Below are 21,313 nucleotides of genomic sequence, written 5' to 3'. Positions count from 1 at the left end.
GTACCCCTAAAATGCTAGGAGTAGGGGGAGTATGGAACAGGCAGCACCCTCAAACCTTCAGAAGTATGAGATGAACCCCAACAACTTGGAAAGGTGGATCTCTCTCACACGTACCAACACAGACTATCCCCCAATTTAACTGATCCCCAAAGGTTTTTGATTAAATAGCGGAATAGAAAATATGATCCAAAAAAAGTGTATGTATATCACACGTACACAACCACACTAGGCCCCAATTACTATTGTTTGTACCCCTAAAAGGCTAGATGAGGAGTAGGGGGAGTATGGAACAGGCAGCACCCTCAAATCTTCAGAAGTATGAGATTGTGTTCACTGTACCCCACAAAGATTGAGTTCACTGCACCCCACAATGATTGTGTTCACTGCACCCCACAAAGATTGTGTTCACTGCACCTCACAAAGATTGTGTTCACTGTACCCCCCAAAGATTGTGTTCACTGCACCCCACAAAGATTCTGTTCACTGTACCCCACAAAGATTGTGTTCACTGCACCCTAAAAGGATGTTGTTCACTGCACCCCACAAAGATTGTGTTCACTGCACCCTAAAAGGATGTTGTTCACTGCACCCCAAAAAGATTGTGTTCACTGTACCCCCCCAAAGATTGTGTTCACTGCACCCCACAAAGATTGTGTTCACTGCACCCCAAAAAGATTGTGTTCACTGTACCCCCCAAAGATTGTGTTCACTGCACCCCAAAAAGATTGTGTTCACTGTACCCCCCAAAGATTGTGTTCACTGCACCCCACAAAGATTCTGTTCACTGTACCCCACAAAGATTGTGTTCACTGCACCCCAAAAAGATTGTGTTCACTGTACCCCCCCAAAGATTGTGTTCACTGCACCCCACAAAGATTCTGTTCACTGCACCCCACAAAGGATTTTGTTCACTGCACCCCAAAAAGATTGTGTTCACTGCACCCCAAAAAGGATTTTGATCACTGCACCCCAAAAAGGATGTTGTTCACTGCACCCCAAAAATGATTTTGTTCACTCCACCCCAAAAAGATTGTGTTCACTGCACCCCACAAAGATTGTGTTCACTGCACCCCAAAAAGATTGTGTTCACTGTACCCCCCAAAGATTGTGTTCACTGCACCCCACAAAGATTCTGTTCACTGTACCCCACAAAGATTCTGTTCACTGTACCCCAAAAAGATTGTGTTCACTGCACCCCAAAAAGATTGTGTTCACTGCACCCCAAAAAGGATGTTGTTCACTGCACCCCAAAAAGGATGTTGTTCACTGCACCCCACAAAGATTGTGTTCACTGCACCCCAAAAAGATTTTGTTCACTGCACCCCAAAAATGATTTTGTTCACTGCACCCCAAAAAGGATTTTGTTCACTGCACCCCAAAAAGGATGTTGTTCACTCCACCCCAAAAAGATTGTGTTCACTGCACCCCAAAAAGATTGTGTTCACTGCACCCCACAAAGGATTTTGTTCACTGCACCCCAAAAAGATTGTGTTCACTGCACCCCAAAAAGGATGTTGTTCACTGCACCCCAAAAAGGATTTTGTTCACTGCACCCCAAAAAGATTGTGTTCACTGCACCCCACAAAGGATTTTGTTCACTGCACCCCACAAAGATTGTGTTCACTGCACACCAAAAAGGATTGTGTTCACTGCACCCCAAAAAGATTTTGTTCACTGCACCCCAAAAAGATTGTGTTCACTGCAGCCCAAAAAGATTGTGTTCACTGCAGCCCAAAAAGATTGTGTTCACTGCAGCCCAAAAAGATTGTGTTCACTGCAGCCCAAAAAGATTGTGTTCACTGCAGCTCACACACAGAAAAATGGATGTGGATCACTGACACCTGCCTATCTCCAATCCCACACCACACAGCAATATCGATTGTAGTTTGTAGAACACAGTTTCCCTAAAATTCAGCAGACTCTGTCCCTAACAGGATTGAGAAGAGATCGTAGATCAGGATTGAGTGCAGATTCACCCCACCCCCCACACAGCAATATCGATTGTAGTTTGTAGAAGACACTGACCCTATAATTCAGCAGACTCTATCCCTAAAATGCCTACAACTCGCCCTGCCTAAACACTCCGACCTGTCCCTCAATTCTATCCGGACACAAATGGTTTTTTCCTGCCTATCTTTCCCTAATCAGCAGCCAGCACATTGATGTGTGCTCTGTCCCTTAGCTAAGCAGCAGAATGACGCTGCTGCGGCGGCTGCCTCGAACTTATAAAGACTTGGTCACATGCTTCAGACGGCCAATCACAGCTACTAAGACATTTGCAGGCATGGCTGGGATGGCTTAAGGCACACCAGTTAAACGATTGTTGATTGGCTGTTGAAAGCCCGCCATGAAAAGAGCGCCAAAGCATGCAAAACCCGGAAATAAAACGACCGAACACGGATTTTTACCCGAACATACAGTAAAGTGTCCGTGTCCGTGTTCGGGTAAAAAAAATCCAATTATTCGGTACGAACACGAATAATACAGTCCGTGTTCGCTCAACACTACTCTCTAGATGTGCAAAGCTGGTAGAGACATACCCAAAAAAGACTTGCAGCTGTACTTGCAGTGAAATGTGGTTCTCCAAAGTATCGAATACAAATGCATGACACACTTTTCAGATATTTATTTGTAAACAATTTTGAAAACCATTTATCATTTTCCTTCCAATTCACAATTATGTGCCACTTTGTGTTGGTCTATCACATAAAATCCTAATAAATAAATTTACATTTTTGGTTGTTACATGACAAAAGGGGTATGAATACTTTTTCAAGGCACTGTAGCTGGTCTTTTAGGAGACATGCACCGATTTAGGCTTAAAGTGTGATTAAACTCAAAACAGTAAAATCAGCCTGTATATGCAGTAAAGCATGCTTTTTATACTCACTGTGGAACCTAAGGGGCTAATCCTGCACATTGTGTAAAAAGGCTGTTTGATCCTGCCTTTTCTGATCCTCCGCTTCTTCCACTGTCCCCTATCCATCTCCTGTTAGTACAGAGCCTTGGAGGCACTCTGCATATGCTCAGTTTGCTGTGTATTGCTAGAGAGTTTTTGAGGGGTTTTTTTGGGTGGGTGCATGTGATTGGCACGAGGCCAATCAACGCTGTCCAGACAGAGGGTCAGGGGTCCTGCAGCCTCATAGGACAGTCAGAGGAGAATGAAAACTCCTCTTACAAGCTTTAACCAGTGCTCAACATTGATAGAAGTCACAAGACTACTATATACCGCTGATAAGAAAAGGTATTTAACAGTTTATATTTACTGAAAAATAATTGCATTTCCATGTTCTGTGTACTGTGGGAGACCAGATATAGTGAATACATGGTCCTGTGTTTAGTAACAGTTTAATATATATATATATATATAAAAAAAAACAAAAGAAAACTACAGTTACTTTAAATGCCCACTTTCAAAAACTGTGAGCAGAAAGTCAATTTATAACAGAAGAATCATGCAATATCGGTGTGGAGCAATGACTGCACTCCTGTGCTTGTGCAGGAGTGCCGTCATCCCTCGCCAGCCAATGAAGATACCTGCAGCCCTGCAAATGGAAGAAGCCAGGTAGAAGATGCCAGCACTGGCTAGCAATGTCAAACCATTGAAGCATAGGTAAGTATTGCAGAATTTACCTCTGACATAAAGTAGTATTAAACCCAAAATCAACATTTATTATTGCAGCTTACCAACTTTTAGATGTGATAGCTGCATTAGGTTTTTATTTTATAGGTTTTCTTTCCTTTATTTTTATCTTGTTATCTGGAGTACTGTGTGCAAAGCCTGTGTGATCATGCACCCTCTTAGGACAGGAGTAAGGCTACATTCACATTTGGTGGCTCTGAAAATGCACTTTAAGAAACGCGGAAAGCCATGGGCTTATGGTGCCATTATGTTTTAACAAACAAAACAAGGGAAAATTGCAGCAAAACATGTTGCCAAACAAGCCTGGCCCAATGCCAACATTTGGTATGTGAGCTTCTTTGATGCATTTGTTGCACATAGGGCAGCCCATTTAAGTGAATGGGCTGCCCTATGCTTGACGCGTGGAAATGCAAGAAAAACGCAATGGGAAGTGTGAATGGGGCAATAATATCATGCTGGATTCGCAGGAAATTGAGAGGATAACATAAGAGTTCTTCTGCACAAAGAGGGTCACAATAGAAAGGAAGAGAACCAAGTAGGAAATCAGAGAACAGCACTGGAGCATGTGGAGTGTAAGTAGAGATTGATATTATAGTTTATTTATATGGGTGGGTGAGGGATCTAAAAAGTAAAAAGATATCTTGCAGTTCTACTTTAAAGAAATTTTCTTATTATGCGAGGGAAAAAATGGGAGGAGCTAGGTCACGTGACGTCGCCATGCTGGTTAGTCGGCCATACTGTTGGATGGAAACATCAGCTATCATATGAGGACTTACATGTGGTTTGCATGCTTCTGTTTATGAGTATTTTGGATCTTACCAATAAATAATTATAATACTGCGCAATGAGGTTCTTTTCTGCTTATCTCTATATATTTCTATCATGAGAGTCTATATATGGTGGTATATCCCGTTTTATTGAAGATCATTGATGCCATAACAGTGGAGAGTTGGAGTGAGATATGCCTAAGCTTTATTGACTACTCTTGCACAAGTAGTCCACCTTTTGGGGTAAGGGTCAGTGTGAACTCTTTCCTCTGGTGGTGGATTCTTCTCAACACTTCTCCTGCATGCATTTTTGCACACGTATGGACTCTTTTTTGGAATATTGTTTTTCATTTGCATATTGGACTTTTTAAGAGGTCTTAAGCGCCGCATTTGTGTGTTGTTTTTTTTTTAATGTTCCTTGACCAGGGTTATAGTGTTAGCAGCTTTTGACTCTATTAATATTTATTTTAGCACGGGCGATTTCTTGGTTTTTAGTTTCATATTATGCAAAATGGTTGATATTGCTGACCATGTGTCTAGTTCTCAGTGGAAATACTTCAACTTTAGGTGTCAGATATTTAAAAGATCACCACTTTAAGCATCCATACATGTACATTCTGGATCATCCCTGCTAATAGAGGCAAGCATAGTCAACCAGAGGGACGTCTGAAGCATTCCTGCTGCATATTTCCTGCAATAAGCTTTTTTATTGTAGGCTGAAGCATTTTGAATCCCCTTCCCAAACCAGGATCCCAAATGTCTGAGCACTTTGTCTCTTGTTCTTACAACTCTCTTCACTTTTGTAGCTGTTCTGTGACCCATTTTAGCATTATTGTTGTTCTGCAGTTAATAGGGTGGCTTTATCAGCAGTTTCCACTGCTACTGCAATTTCTATTGCCTGTTTAAAAGTAATGTTATCTTCCATCAGCAGCCTTTGTATATGCTTTCTCTGCATAATCCACTATTAAATCTGCCTCTCAAGAAATTTAGTCCATCTTCAAATCACCATTACTGCAGATGCAAAACTCAAAACAATCCAACCCTGTATCCAGCCTGTTTAGTGAAATCCGAATATTTCTGTCAGGGGCTTTCCTAACATATTTTCTTGCATTTTGATGTTGCACACAGCATTTTAATGGCAATTTCAGCTGCCTAGAAGTGACCAAATGGATGACTTCCGAGGCCAACAGTTTTATTGGCTCCATAAAATATTCTAATGGACCGGCAATGGGTTGTCTTGATCTGTTTGGTTGTTTTAGGCTGGGTTCACATATGTGCGGCCATGGGTTCATGCTCGGGGTCCGGTGCGTTTCTGTTCACTGGTACAGATGCAAATCAGGCACAAATTTCCGCCTGGATTTGCATCTGAATCGGACCAAAATACACACAGGACCCTTTTGAAATGCGGACCGCGGGCCCCCAGACCTGTGTGAACCGGCTTCATTGAAAGCTGGTCACACTCGCCTGTCATGCAAATTGGATGTGGGGAAACCCACATTCCAATTCACATATGTGAACCCAGCCTTAGCAATTTTAAGCTAGTTGAAAGTTCCTGGAAACTACATAAAGTCTGGCCCTGCACATTACAATCTCATTAAACAATCTGCTTTATATTTACAACTAGGGTTGAGCGAACACCTAGATGTCCGTGTTCGACGGGTTCGGCCGAACTTTAAAAAAAAGTCCGGGTCCGTGTCCCGGACTTTTACCGAACTTTTCCCGGACACCGAACCCCATTGAAGTCAATGGGGACCCGAACTTTAAGGCACTAAAATGGCTCTAAAACACCAAAGGAAAGGGCTAGAGTGCTGCAAATGGCAGCAAAACGTAATTAAGAGCATGGCAAGTGCTCTGCAAACAAATGTGGATAGGGAAATAACTTAAAACAACAAAAAAAAAACAGAAAAATAAAACAATGTTCTTCTTCATCTCTGAAGGACGAGGCCCATATGGAGTAGGAGGGAGGTTGAGGTGGTGGTGGATGTGGCGGTGACATAGGCGTGCGCACAGGGTGTGCTGGGTGTGCCTGGGCACACCCTAATCACCTAGGGCACATAGCATTGCCAGTGAGGAGATGGGAAAGATCTCCCTGGGACCTGCTCTGCTCTATTTCTCCTTGCCTACAGGTACATGGCCCGATACATTACTCTCCCTGCTGGCAAACACATGCATGTGTATTTCAACTTTGGGGTGCACACCTTAATGCAATAGGCTGCGCACACCTATGGGCGGTGTAGGTGGAAGCGGCGGTGGAGGAGGACCAGGGCCGGATTAACAGCATCATGGGCTTGGTGCTGAGGATTTTGAAGGGCCTTAAGGGCCGTGCCTTGCCATGCACCCAGAGGAGGAAGGGTGCAGCCATGCATGCCTAATTCAACATGGGATGCTGTCTCTGAAGCCCATAAACACATCCATGCATCGCCAACTGTCCCTCCTTGTCCGGCCTTCACGCTGTGTGGGGAGGTTCTGAGGGTGCTGCCTGGGGAAGCGAGCATAGAAGCCAGACTTCTGTGTTTACAAGTGACAGAAGAGCGGTAACAGTGAATATGGCCAACCCGGGGCCTATATAAAAGGTAGGGGCCTGGAGCTGCAGCTCCAATAGCCCCTACATTAATCTGGCCCTGAGGAGGAGGACGAGGTAGCCAACACTGCTTCTTTTCAAAAATTTTAAATGAGGGTACACCCCAAAAGAGTGAGAAAGAGCAAAAATGGAACAATGGGTGGGTAAGGTCGGTATCCATTGCTATTCTGCATAAGGTACGGAAAAGTCCCGTGGGATCCATGCCTGGTTCATTTTAATGAACGTGAGCTTGTCCACATTGTCTCTGGACAGGCGGCTGCGCTTGTCTGTTATAACGCCCCCAGCCGTGCTAAATACCCGTTCAGATAATACACTGGCTGCAGGGCACGCCAGCACCTCCAAGGCGTAAAGGGCAAGCTCAAGCCATGTGCCCAATTTGGAGACCCAGAAGTTGAAGGGGGCAGACCCGTCATTCACTACATGTAGGCGTGTGCACACATACTGCTCCACCATGTTGGTAAAATGCTGCCTCCTGCTAAGACGTTCCATCTGAGCTGCTGGTGCTGCTGTTTGTTGTGGCGTGCTGACAAAGCTTTTCCACATTTCGGCCATGCTAACCCTGCCTTCTGAGGTGCTGGCGGTGCCCTGGTTGCGTTGGCGACCTCCTCCTCCTCCTCCTCTGCCTTGTGCTTCCACTGTGGCCCCGCTGTCAGATGGGAATGCCAGCAGCATGGCGTCTACCAGCGTGCGCTTGTACTCGCGCATCTTGCGATCGCGCTCCAGTGAGTGAATTAAGGACGGTACGTTGTCCTTGTAACGGGGATCCAGCAGCGTGGCCACCCAGTAATTAGCACAAGTTAGAATGTGGGCAACTCGGCGGTCGTTGTGGAGACACTGCAGCATGTAATCGCTCATGTGTGCCAGGCTGCCCAGAGGCAACGAAAGGCTGTCCTCTGTGGGAGGTGTATCGTCCGTGTCCTCTGTATCCCCCCAGCCACGCACCAGTGATGGCCATGAGCTGGCCTGGGTGCCACCCTGCTGTGAACATGGTTCCATCTCCTCCTCCAGCTCCTCCTCCTCCTCATCCTCCTCATCCTCCAGAACTGTGCCCCTGCTGGACAATTGCGTCCCTGGCGTTTGCGTGTGCAGGAACCCACCCTCGGAGCCCCTTGCGAATGACTGCCCTGAAAGCCTTGGAAATGTTACCTCTTCATCCTCCTCCTCCTCCTCATCCTGTGCCACATCCTCTTCCATCATCGCCCGAATTGTTTTTTCAAGGAGGCATAGAAGTGGGATAGTTAAGCTGAGAACGGCGTCATTGCCACTGGCCATGTTGGTGGAGTACTCAAAACAGCGCAACAAGGCACACAGGTCTCGCATGGAGGCCCAGTTAAATTAAATAGCGGAATAGAAAATATGATCCAAAAAAAGTGTATGTATATCACACGTACACAACCACACTGGGCCCCAATTACTATTGTTTGTACCCCTAAAAGGCTAGATGAGGAGTAGGGGGAGTATGGAACAGGCAGCACCCTCAAACCTTCAGAAGTATGAGATGAACCCCAACAACTTGGAAAGGTGGATCTCTCTCACACGTACCGACACAGACTATCCCGCAATTCAATTGATCCTCAAAGGTTTTTATTGAATAGCGGAATAGGAAATATGATCAAAAAAAGTGTATGTATCTCGCACGTACACAACCACACTAGGCCCCAATTACTATTGTTTGTACCCCTAAAAGGCTAGATGAGGAGTAGGGGGAGTATGGAACAGGCAGCACCCTCAAACCTTCAGAAGTATGAGATGAACCCCAACAACTTGGAAAGGTGGATCTCTCTCACACGTACCGACACAGACTATCCCGCAATTCAATTGATCCTCAAAGGTTTTTATTGAATAGCGGAATAGGAAATATGATCAAAAAAAGTGTATGTATCTCGCACGTACACAACCACACTAGGCCCCAATTACTATTGTTTGTACCCCTAAAAGGCTAGATGAGGAGTAGGGGGAGTATGGAACAGGCAGCACCCTCAAACCTTCAGAAGTATGAGATGAACCCCAACAACTTGGAAAGGTGGATCTCTCTCACACGTACCGACACAGACTATCCCCCAATTTAACTGATCCCCAAAGGTTTTTGATTAAATAGCGGAATAGAAAATATGATCCAAAAAAAGTGTATGTATATCACACGTACACAACCACACTAGGCCCCAATTACTATTGTTTGTACCCCTAAAAGGCTAGATGAGGAGTAGGGGGGGTATGGAACAGGCAGCACCCTCAAACCTTCAGAAGTATGAGATGAACCCCAACAACTTGGAAAGGTGGATCTCTCTCACACGTACCAACACAGACTATCCCCCAATTTAACTGATCCCCAAAGGTTTTTGATTAAATAGCGGAATAGAAAATATGATCCCAAAAAAGTGTATGTATATCACACCTACACAACCACACTAGGCCCCAATTACTATTGTTTGTACCCCTAAAAGGCTAGGAGTAGGGGGAGTATGGAACAGGCAGCACCCTCAAACCTTCAGAAGTATGAGATGAACCCCAACAACTTGGAAAGGTGGATCTCTCTCACACGTACCAACACAGACTATCCCCCAATTTAACTGATCCCCAAAGGTTTTTGATTAAATAGCGGAATAGAAAATATGATCCCAAAAAAGTGTATGTATATCACACGTACACAACCACACTAGGCCCCAATTACTATTGTTTGTACCCCTAAAAGGCTAGGAGTAGGGGGGAGTATGGAACAGGCAGCACCCTCAAACCTTCAGAAGTATGAGATGAACCCCAACAACTTGGAAAGGTGGATCTCTCTCACACGTACCAACACAGACTATCCCCCAATTTAACTGATCCCCAAAGGTTTTTGATTAAATAGCGGAATAGAAAATATGATCCCAAAAAAGTGTATGTATATCACACGTACACAACCACACTAGGCCCCAATTACTATTGTTTGTACCCCTAAAAGGCTAGGAGTAGGGGGAGTATGGAACAGGCAGCACCCTCAAACCTTCAGAAGTATGAGATGAACCCCAACAACTTGGAAAGGTGGATCTCTCTCACACGTACCAACACAGACTATCCCCCAATTTAACTGATCCCCAAAGGTTTTTGATTAAATAGCGGAATAGAAAATATGATCCCAAAAAAGTGTATGTATATCACACGTACACAACCACACTAGGCCCCAATTACTATTGTTTGTACCCCTAAAAGGCTAGGAGTAGGGGGAGTATGGAACAGGCAGCACCCTCAAACCTTCAGAAGTATGAGATGAACCCCAACAACTTGGAAAGGTGGATCTCTCTCACACGTACCAACACAGACTATCCCCCAATTTAACTGATCCCCAAAGGTTTTTGATTAAATAGCGGAATAGAAAATATGATCCCAAAAAAGTGTATGTATATCACACGTACACAACCACACTAGGCCCCAATTACTATTGTTTGTACCCCTAAAAGGCTAGGAGTAGGGGGAGTATGGAACAGGCAGCACCCTCAAACCTTCAGAAGTATGAGATGAACCCCAACAACTTGGAAAGGTGGATCTCTCTCACACGTACCAACACAGACTATCCCCCAATTTAACTGATCCCCAAAGGTTTTTGATTAAATAGCGGAATAGAAAATATGATCCCAAAAAAGTGTATGTATATCACACGTACACAACCACACTAGGCCCCAATTACTATTGTTTGTACCCCTAAAAGGCTAGATGAGGAGTAGGGGGAGTATGGAACAGGCAGCACCCTCAAACCTTCAGAAGTATGAGATTGTGTTCACTGTACCCCACAAAGATTGAGTTCACTGCACCCCACAATGATTGTGTTCACTGCACCCCACAAAGATTGTGTTCACTGCACCTCACAAAGATTGTGTTCACTGTACCCCCCAAAGATTGTGTTCACTGCACCCCACAAAGATTCTGTTCACTGTACCCCACAAAGATTGTGTTCACTGCACCCCAAAAAGATTGTGTTCACTGCACCCCAAAAAGGATGTTGTTCACTGCACCCCAAAAAGGATGTTGTTCACTCCACCCCAAAAAGATTGTGTTCACTGCACCCCACAAAGATTGTGTTCACTGCACCCCAAAAAGATTGTGTTCACTGCACCCCAAAAAGGATTTTGTTCACTGCACCCCAAAAAGGATTTTGTTCACTGCACCCCAAAAAGGATGTTGTTCACTCCACCCCAAAAAGATTGTGTTCACTGCACCCCACAAAGGATTTTGTTCACTGCACCCCAAAAAGATTGTGTTCACTGCACCCCAAAAAGGATGTTGTTCACTGCACCCCAAAAAGGATTTTGTTCACTGCACCCCAAAAAGATTGTGTTCACTGCACCCCACAAAGGATTTTGTTCACTGCACCCCACAAAGATTGTGTTCACTGCACACCAAAAAGGATTGTGTTCACTGCACCCCAAAAAGATTTTGTTCACTGCACCCCAAAAAGATTGTGTTCACTGCAGCCCAAAAAGATTGTGTTCACTGCAGCCCAAAAAGATTGTGTTCACTGCAGCCCAAAAAGATTGTGTTCACTGCAGCCCAAAAAGATTGTGTTCACTGCAGCCCAAAAAGATTGTGTTCACTGCAGCTCACACACAGAAAAATGGATGTGGATCACTGACACCTGCCTATCTCCAATCCCACACCACACAGCAATATCGATTGTAGTTTTGTAGAACACAGTTTCCCTAAAATTCAGCAGACTCTGTCCCTAACAGGATTGAGAAGAGATCGTAGATCAGGATTGAGTGCAGACCCCACCCCCCACACAGCAATATCGATTGTAGTTTGTAGAAGACACTGACCCTATAATTCAGCAGACTCTATCCCTAAAATGCCTACAACTCGCCCTGCCTAAACACTCCGACCTGTCCCTCAATTCTATCCGGACACAAATGGTTTTTTCCTGCCTATCTTTCCCTAATCAGCAGCCAGCACGTTGATGTGTGCTCTGTCCCTGAATCTAAGCAGCATAATGACGCCGCTGCGGCTGCCTCGAACTTATAAAGACTTGGTCACATGCTTCAGACGGCCAATCACAGCTACTGAGACATTTGCAGGCATGGCTGGGATGGCTTAAGGCACACCAGTTAAACGATTGTTGATTGGCTGTTGAAAGCCCGCCATGAAAAGAGCGCCAAAGCATGCAAAACCCGGAAATAAAACGACCGAACACGGATTTTTACCCGAACATACAGTAAAGTGTCCGTGTCCGTGTTCGGGTACAAAAAATCCAATTATTCGGTACGAACACGAATAATACAGTCCGTGTTCGCTCAACACTATTTACAACCAATTAGTGTGAGGGTCTCCTTGACTGTATGCTATTTTAGTTATTGTTAAAGCTGAACTCCAGAAAATAAAAATGTTCTTTACCATGCAGTGGAGCTGTTCCCACACTGCATGGGTAAACTGTTCATTTTGGTCTAGGCCAGTGGTCTCCAAACTGCAGCCTGGGGGCAGGATGTGGCCCATTGCTTGCCTTTATCCAGCTCTTAGGGCTCTATTCCCCACACTGACACCAATCATGGGGTACTATTTTTCCAATTGACACCAATGATGGGGCAACATTGCTTCCACTGACACCAATAATGGGGCACAATTCTTCTCACTGACACCAACAATAAGGCACTATTCCTCCCACTGACACCAGTGATGGGGTACTATTCCTCCCATTGACACCAACAGTGAGGTCTAATTCCTGCCATTAAAACCAACAATGAGGCATTATTCCTCCAATGGACACCAATTATGGGGCACTATTCCTCCCACTGACACCAACAATGGAGCACTATTCCTGCCATTCCTGCCTACCAATGATGGGGCACTATTTATCTCATTGACACCAATGATGGGGCATTGTTTACTCCCATTGATGCTGGGGCATTTTCTATTCTCACTGGCCACAGTCCAGCCCCCTCAAAGTCTGAAGAACAGTAAACTGCCCCTTTGTTTAGAAGGTTTTGAGACTCTTGGTCTAGGGGGTTCGAAAACTAAAGATATACTCACCTAGCCCTCCATCCTCCCAGCGCAACACTGGTCCCTTTGGCTCCTGCCCCCCCTCCCCATTGTGGTCCAGTAGTCTTGTGCGGTGGACTCTTCCTGACGTCATCACACCCATAGACCGGCTCTAGACATAAGAACATCAGGAACAGTCCACCGCTGGACATGGGGGAGTGCTGTTTTCTGGAGGATCGAAAGGGTCAGGTGAGTATAGGAGTTGTGTTCACCCCTAGAGAAAAAGATCAGTTAACCCATGCAGTGCAGGCACAGCCCCACAGGAAAGAAATGTAGCCCAGAGTTGGGCTTTAAGGTAGTCCCTTGCACTACATAGTTGGTGGTAACTCTAAAGGCATTTTTACAGAGATTACACATTAGTAACTGACATATTTATCTTAAAATTATATTAAAGTTTCTTTTTTAATATAAAATAAAAAAAGATGTTATACTTACCTGCTCTGTGCAAGAACAGACCCTTACCTCCACTTCTGGAGTTCCCCAGTACAATTCAGTAGGCTCTTCCCAGGAGATATGGGCTACTAAGTGGGGTAAAGGTAGGCATACCAACTATCTTTTTTTCCCACCCACAGGTTGTTTTTTTTTTGTTTTTGTTTTTTGTGCAGTGCAGTGCAGTGATTTGACATAGGTGAGGGGAGCTGTCAGTGAATTGGCAGCCCTTGATATTTTTGTGAAATGTCTGCTTTAATAAATATATGCAACATCAAACTGCAGTCTCTACAGCAAACAATATACTTTCTTGCTTCAGCTGGCCACAGGCACATATTGAATATTTAAAAAAAAAAAAAAAAAAAATTAACAGATTCCTTAATTCTTGCTAAACAGTATGGATGGATGAATCTCTCAGTGAGGCTATTGTAATCCTACAGCCGACAATGCCAGCTGTTACAATACCCGGACAGTGCCTGGATATGACTGAATACAGACACTATTCATCTGACAATTTTTACCCAGATCCTTTAATTTTTCAATGAAAGGATGTCAGGTAGGAGGGTGCCAACAAGGCAACCTACAAAGGGAATTTGCTGGTGGGAGGACCAACGGTGGCCACGTCTCAGGATTTCTGACAGTTTATGCGAGTTGTACTATACCTACAAGTGAGTGCAATGATTGTTGATTTTATTTAATAAACTTCATTCAAAAACGGTATCAAGCTAGTGGAGGCTTCTGTTTATATCCTTACATGTAAATGTATGAAGAGGCATCTATTCAGAGGAGCAGCTGGCGTTCTGAGAGAATCTTATGATTATATCACACGCTTATTTGCCTTATCCATGTGAGTGGGTAGGCAAATCTATCTGGTGAGTCTCCCATTTGTCCGGTGTGTTCCTGACACGTTGGTGGCGGAGTGTTTTGGTGATTCCATAAATACACAAGCACCTCTCTATTGGATGTTGTTTATGGACTTTTTATGGACTTTTAATGAAGGATTTTAGGAGTCAATTGTAAATGAGCTATTTAAGTTTGTTTGCAAAATATTACTTGAATGCATCTCTGTCGAGGTGTACTGGGATCTTATGACACCATTATAGTTTGCGCTACTTGAATTTTGTACGTTGCTCTTTATTGGAACAGTAACTATAGAACAGAACTATGAGATTTCATACTTTATTTTTACTCTTTATAAATAGCAGCATTAAGTTCAATCTACATTATACTCCTGAGCACATAGGTTCACTTTAAATTTCCCCCCTTTTGTTGGCCTTTAGGGGATTTTTCTGAAGTTAGAAGCTGATTGGTTACTATGCGCAGCTGCGCCAGAATCTGAGTGCACCAGTTTTAGCAAATCTCCCCCACTATGTCCAGGGTTGCCTGCTAAGACTAAATTGTATGGCATTTTATGCTTGCCATACATTTTTTATGCATGTTCTTCTTCCCCTTACATAAATATAATTATCTTTCTATTACCCTTTTCAATTCTATTTCCGTTTTCACTTTTTCCTCTCGCTTTCCAGTACATTTTTGTTATGTTGCTCTGCTTTTCTGCACTCATGCACCGTTAAAAATGTTGCTGTGGATTATCTACAGGGATATCCCTAAACTGAATAACTGCTGATAACGCTGAATGAAGACTAACACAACATGACTGAAACATGACTAACATGCCAAGAAATATAAAACAGTGTCTCCACACTGCTTAATTACTCTCAAAAACACTTTATTACCCTCAATGACTTTGGAGAATATTGGTATTGGTAACATGCCAAGAAAGCCGTAGTCAGTTGCCTAAAAACTACCCTAATTCAGAAGGCACTTTAACTTAACTGCACTCTGTCAAAACAGCTAAATACACAGTTGAACTATATACTGTATATATATATATATATATATATAGATATGTATATGGACTATCTTACCTGTCATAAAATATGTATTTTCAGTTTTTCAGTCAACCTTATGATATAGCCAGTCGAGCTGACGCATGTCAATGTCCTCAACTTACTTTATCCAAAGTTAGGCAGTACAGTTTGGTCATTACCCAATCCACAGTCTGCTGATTGGACAATGAAGGAGTATTAGAAGGCCAAAGTGGTCATCACACTGCACACTTCTTTTCAGCAATCCTAAGCCAACCATGGAATGGCACAGCTGTCTATTAATATCTGTAAAAGCACCTTCCTACCTAAAGAAGAATGATCTGGCCCTATGGTTGCACCTGTTTGTACAATAAAGCAGGAGGGAGGAAACAAGCTATTTCCTCATTGCCTTATCCTGGGGGAACATTAGTGACCTTTTTTTTTTCTTTTTTTTTTTTCTATAAGCAAGTGCAAACTCAATTGTACTGTGCCTCTAAACTTGCTAGCAAAACTGAATATTTCAGGAAAACCAGTTCCCTAACACAGTCCCCTGCCTCCTTGTATGTCACAGTTCTCTCCTTTTCTGGGAGTGTTTAATTACAGTCTGTGCTGATGAGCAAATCCACCTCTTGCTTACAGCATAACCTTTTTTTGAAGCAGCAAGTAAGAAGTGAAGGGGCTTACTAACACCATTCCTAGAGTACAGCATGGAGGTGGTAATATCCTGTTATGGGGATGTTTCTCTGCGGTAGGGGCTGGAGCACTTGTCAGGATAGATGGGGCAAAAATACAGTCAAATTATTGAGGTAAATCTGCTGCCCTCTGCCAAAAAGTTGTCAATGGGAAGAAGGTTTACCTTCCAACATGACAATGACCAAAGCACACAGCAAAAATGACAACATATTGGTTAAAGAGAAAAAAGGTGAATGTCCTTGCATTGCCAAGTCAGAGCCCAGACTTAAACCACTTTGAAAATCTGTGGAATGACTTGAAGACTGCAGTCCACAAACAGTCACCATCAAATGTAACTGAACTTGAGCAGTTTTGCAAAGAAGAGTGGGCAAATATTGCAAAGTCTAGAGGTGGAAAGTTAGTAGAGACATATCCCAACAAACTAAAGGCTGTAATTAAAGCAAAAGGTGGTTAAACAAAATACTGACATGAAGGGGGTGATCCTTTATCCAACTCAGTGATTTTGTTTTTGATTTTGTTTTCTGCCATGTTGGTGTTTTATCTTTCACTTGGATGTTATACAGCTGGATAAAACAAAAACTGGATCAGTCTTCATTTTAGGCTGCAAACCAACAAAATGTGATTATTTTAAAGGGGGGGGGGGGTGATTCTTTTCTATACCCACTGTACGTAATTACATTGGTCCACACAGGTCCTGTGCTGATGCATTCTGATCACAGAATGTTGACTGCTCAGCACTTGCGCCATTTAGAGAACGTCAGACTCTCCACCTCCTTCAATCAAAGAACACTTTGCTTTCACTCAAAAAATTTGAATAGAGCACATGCTGAATGGCTGGCCTCCTGTCTTCAGAATGCATCAGGCTAGCCACTCAGCAAGGGACCAGAAAGCAAGTGGAGATCACTGGAGTAGTGATGTCTACTTCAAGGATTTTCCAGCTACCAGGGGCATTGGCTAGATATGATATATACATAATTACACTGGTCTAAGCTTGACTGATGAAACCCTTCATAATATACAGTAGCCATACCTAGAGTTAGTCTTTAAGCTATGTTAACTTAAAAAGTATAATGTGTTCAGTACAATGCTTTGGTTCCTTTCTCATTTTGTTCCAGAACTGAAGAAGTATATGCAGTTGTACTTAACACCCAGAAAAAAAAAATAGCTTTTACAAGTGCAGTATTTACTTTAGTCTTTAAAACCGCAAAATTGTGGATAAAAGAAAATCATGCTTTTCAGGCTTATGAAAATGGTGTTGTGACAATGAGAACAAAGAGGAAAGAGTAAGGATATTATATACTCACAAAGAACAGAGTAATAATTATATATAGCCCTAATAACAGCTTCAGTGACTCACAGTATATCTCTTATAACCACAACTTGATTAACTTGAGTAGTTGATAAAAACACTGTAGACGCTGACACCAACAGCACACAGTTGCCAGTCGTGTTTGCTGTGCATCTATTTTTACATCAAGGTGAACAAGACCATTCAAAGAATGATTATGATTCCCTTAAAACAGAAAAATAGAATCACGATCTTTCACATTGTAGACCATGTTGTGTGGGCATCCATCTGTGCCAAAGCTGCTCAGCCAAGCATTATCTGATATAAGAAAAAGGAAATTATTTGTGGCAAGTAGTTTTGCATGTGTACTTACATCAGAAATGGCTGAATGCACACAGAAGTCCTGCTTTGCCCATTGCGGATGAACTGCGGCTCATTGTGGTTCAACGGGAATCGCTGAATGTAAGCGGCACGTGAAATAAGTTCAAACTAACCCCTATTGTAACCACACATTCCAATCACTTGGCTACAGAGGCAACAGTACGAATGTAAAACCACATTTAGAAAAAATCTACAGGAATTTAAAACACAAGTATGACCATAGTCCAAGAGTGTGATTTTACTACATAGTACTGTGTGTTTGGGTAAGCAATAACCTGATCAAAAGTCATCAGCCACAATATTAGCTCTTTCACTTACCATACAATTTTGATTCAAAAGATTTAGGGATCCCAAAGAATAGTGATGGGCCGAACACCCCCGTACTGGTTCGCACCAGAACTCCCAAACATGTAAAAAGTTCTGACCCAAGCCACAAAATCTATTAAAGTCTATGAGACCTGAACTTGAAAAAGCTCAATTCTGAGGGCTTATATGCAAGTTATTGGCCATAAAAAGAATATGGGGCCCTGGGTACTGCCCTGGGGGACATGTATCAATGCAATAAATGTCTTTAAAAAAGATCATTATTACAGGAGCAGCGATTTTAATGATGCTTAAAGTGAAACAATAAACATGAAAAAATCCTTTAAATATAGTGCCCGGGGGGTCCTCTTAATCTGCCTGTAAAGTGGCGCATCTGTACCTTCTATAGAACCTGCTGCAGCAAAACTGATAAAGAAAAAAAATGTAATTTAAATTTATTTTCCTGGTCCGCTCCTCAATACCCAGCTATTCTCTGTGCCCTGACTGGGCAAAGTTTTGCACCTGACCAGCAGTCAGGTGCATTGCTTCAGCTAATCAGGGCTTAGAACATCGAACATTCTGCCGAGTGCCCAGCAAATTCAGGTGTTCGCCATACGGGCGAAGTTCAGGCCAAACTTATGCTCAGTCTGAACCTTTCGTCCAACATTACCAAAGAACTTTGCCAACTGCAGTTTGTCTTCTGGCAGAATACATTGTCACAGATCATTCTTAACAGAACACACAATATACAGGAGGATCCTTAAAAGTATGCCTATTATCTATTCAAAAGGAAGGCAACCACTTTATGGGCTGGATCAATCTTTCAGAGAAGGCAAGCTCAGCTCAACCAGAAATAGCGACACACTTGTGCAATGAGGCTTTAGGCTTAATAATAACGCAGTACAAAAACTATATATGGTTGGCAGGTTAATTTAAAGAGAGATTGTTTTATTTGAATTTTTAGAGGTTTACATACACTAAGAATTAGAAAACTGTTGTGAGGTTAAAGTGAATCTGGCTGCTATGGGTAGGAATTACACTTTTTTTACAATGTATTTGCAAAAAGCAAATTATACTGCATCACATCAAAGGGAAGATATTAGTCTGCACTTCCCAAGGTGGATCTGGAACCTGGGTAGCCTTTTCAGGTGCACAGGGGCCTTTAAATCCATGGAGACCATCAGTATCTCCTCTCTAGCAACTGAGTAAGGTAAGTAACCACTGTCCAACAATGTACCAAGTCCTTTCCCCTACTACTGGCCCCTAATGTATTGGGGGCCCTTTTCCCACTACCTACCAAGGTAACAGGGGTCCTTCTCCCACTCACCATCAATGTACTGTAACAGAGGGCTTTTCCCCACTAACTACAAATCCATTAAATAATGGGATTTAACATATAGGAGGGCTGGTAATGGTTGAATATAAAAGGCCTCACGATTTGAACACACACAGTCAAGTTTTTACTATTTTCTCTGTCTATACTAGGTAGATTCATCCTCCCTAATTCTCCTGGTACCTTTGTTACTGAGAGTGGCGGGACAAGGTCATCCAGAGCCCAGGGCAAAGATGCCAAACTGCACCCCCCTCCCCCATTCATGGGGGATCCTACACTCAGCAGTCACTTGCTTATCAAAATCACTGCTGCTGTCACCACTCCTGTCAGCTTTGCAATAGAAGAAGGTGCCCCCATCCCTACAGTGAACCATTGCGCCAAGGGCAGCCACCCCTCCTGCCCACCCCTTGTCCTGGCCCTGGTTACTGATACAAAAAGTTTTGGGAAATCCACAATATTACAGTTGTAACCAGAAATAGAGGTGAGGGTTTATCTTTCAGAATGGATGCATTTCTATGACAACAGTCTAAAAGATATGTTTACATGATATGACATCTGCTTCAGGTCAGTTTAGAGGTAGCTAGCTCAGTGGAATCTGTGGGCAGATCTAGGCTCATTTCCCACCCACCCCAAAAAAATGGGAGATCGCACACTATGGAGGTCTATTCATCACGGCTTTCCCCTAAGAAACACACTTTTAATACAATATCAAGTTTATAAATGTGTGAATCCTGGGTGAAAGCTTTGTAGATATTTTGATAAAATATTGATAAATAGAACCCTATATCTACTAATAATGTTATTCCTTTATTTCAAATTAGCACAGGATCAAAGATAAAGCTCTAAAGGCCTTTGTTTTCAATACTTTGTCAAAGAGGTGTGGGACATGATGTACATCTTCCTTTTTCTTCATTTGGATAACTACTCTGTATGCATTGCAATCTGCCTTTACATACAGTGCACAATCTACTTTAGATGTACCACAACCATGTAATTTGGGGGCCTATCTCAAATATCCATTTAACTTGTATCCAATCAGGCAGAATCTTGCACTAGATCTAAAGGAGGCTAAAGGAAGCTGTATAGTCACTTGTAATGTATTGTCCTTCCATTGTAGGAGACCCAAAGATATTCTGTGGGTCTGCTCCTTCCTTGTATGGTACCATAATGACAGATACAGTATAAATGAATAGTGGCTAATGAGTTCAGCTAAAAAAAAAAAAAATGTGGTTGTGCGGATCTGTGGGTGTAAAAAGGTGGATCAGGACAGAATTTTGAAAAGGTATTGGGGGGTATAAACTGTTTTATCAGAGCTCCAAGGTATTTCTATATTAAAACATATTTGGAATGATTTCTTTAATCTAAATCCAGAAATGTTTGATCTGCTCCATTATTAAATACTGTACAACATTTAAACATAATACATTTTTATAAGATAATATGTGGAAGCCAATTCATCTGTAAAAGGTACAGTACATTAAAGCAGTAGTAAACTGCAGCTTTAAAAAAAAAAAAAAACACCTGGATACTTACCTTGGAACGAAGCCCCCCAGCGCTGTGCTGACTGAGGGGGCCCTGAGAAGGCTGACATCTTCCCCCGTCTTTCTTTTGGGTTTGCGCAATCCGGCAATGTGATTGGCCGGAGTAGTGGTCTTTCTTCCGGGTTTACACACTGCGGTTATGTGACTGGTCAGAGCCGCTATAAACTGTTTTATCAGAGCTCCAAGGTATTTCTATATTAAAACATATTTGGAATGATTTCTTTAATCTAAATCCAGAAATGTTTGAACTGCACCATTATTAAATACTGTACAACATTTAAACATAATACATTTTTATAAGATAATATGTGGAAGCCAATTCATCTGTAAAAGGTACAGTACATTAAAGCAGTAGTAAACTGCAGCTTTAAAAAAAAAAAAACACCTGGATACTTACCTTGGAACGAAGCCCCCCAGCGCTGTGCTGACTGAGGGGGCCCTGAGAAGGCTGACATCTTCCCCCATCTTTCTTTTGGGTTTGCG

General features: G+C 42.8%; 1 protein-coding gene across 1 annotated transcript in view; it reads right to left on the bottom strand.

The window, feature by feature from the left end:
* The window catches only part of NSG2 (neuronal vesicle trafficking associated 2), a 175,361-nt gene that overhangs the window by 141,660 nt on the left and 12,388 nt on the right, over window positions 1-21,313 (bottom strand). The gene's annotated exons all lie outside the window — the stretch shown is intronic.

The sequence above is a fragment of the Pelophylax lessonae genome (assembly GCF_965119305.1).
Source record: "Pelophylax lessonae genome assembly, chromosome: 4".
Lineage (NCBI taxonomy): Eukaryota > Metazoa > Chordata > Amphibia > Anura > Ranidae > Pelophylax > Pelophylax lessonae.
This window is presented reverse-complemented; position numbering and strand designations above follow the sequence as displayed.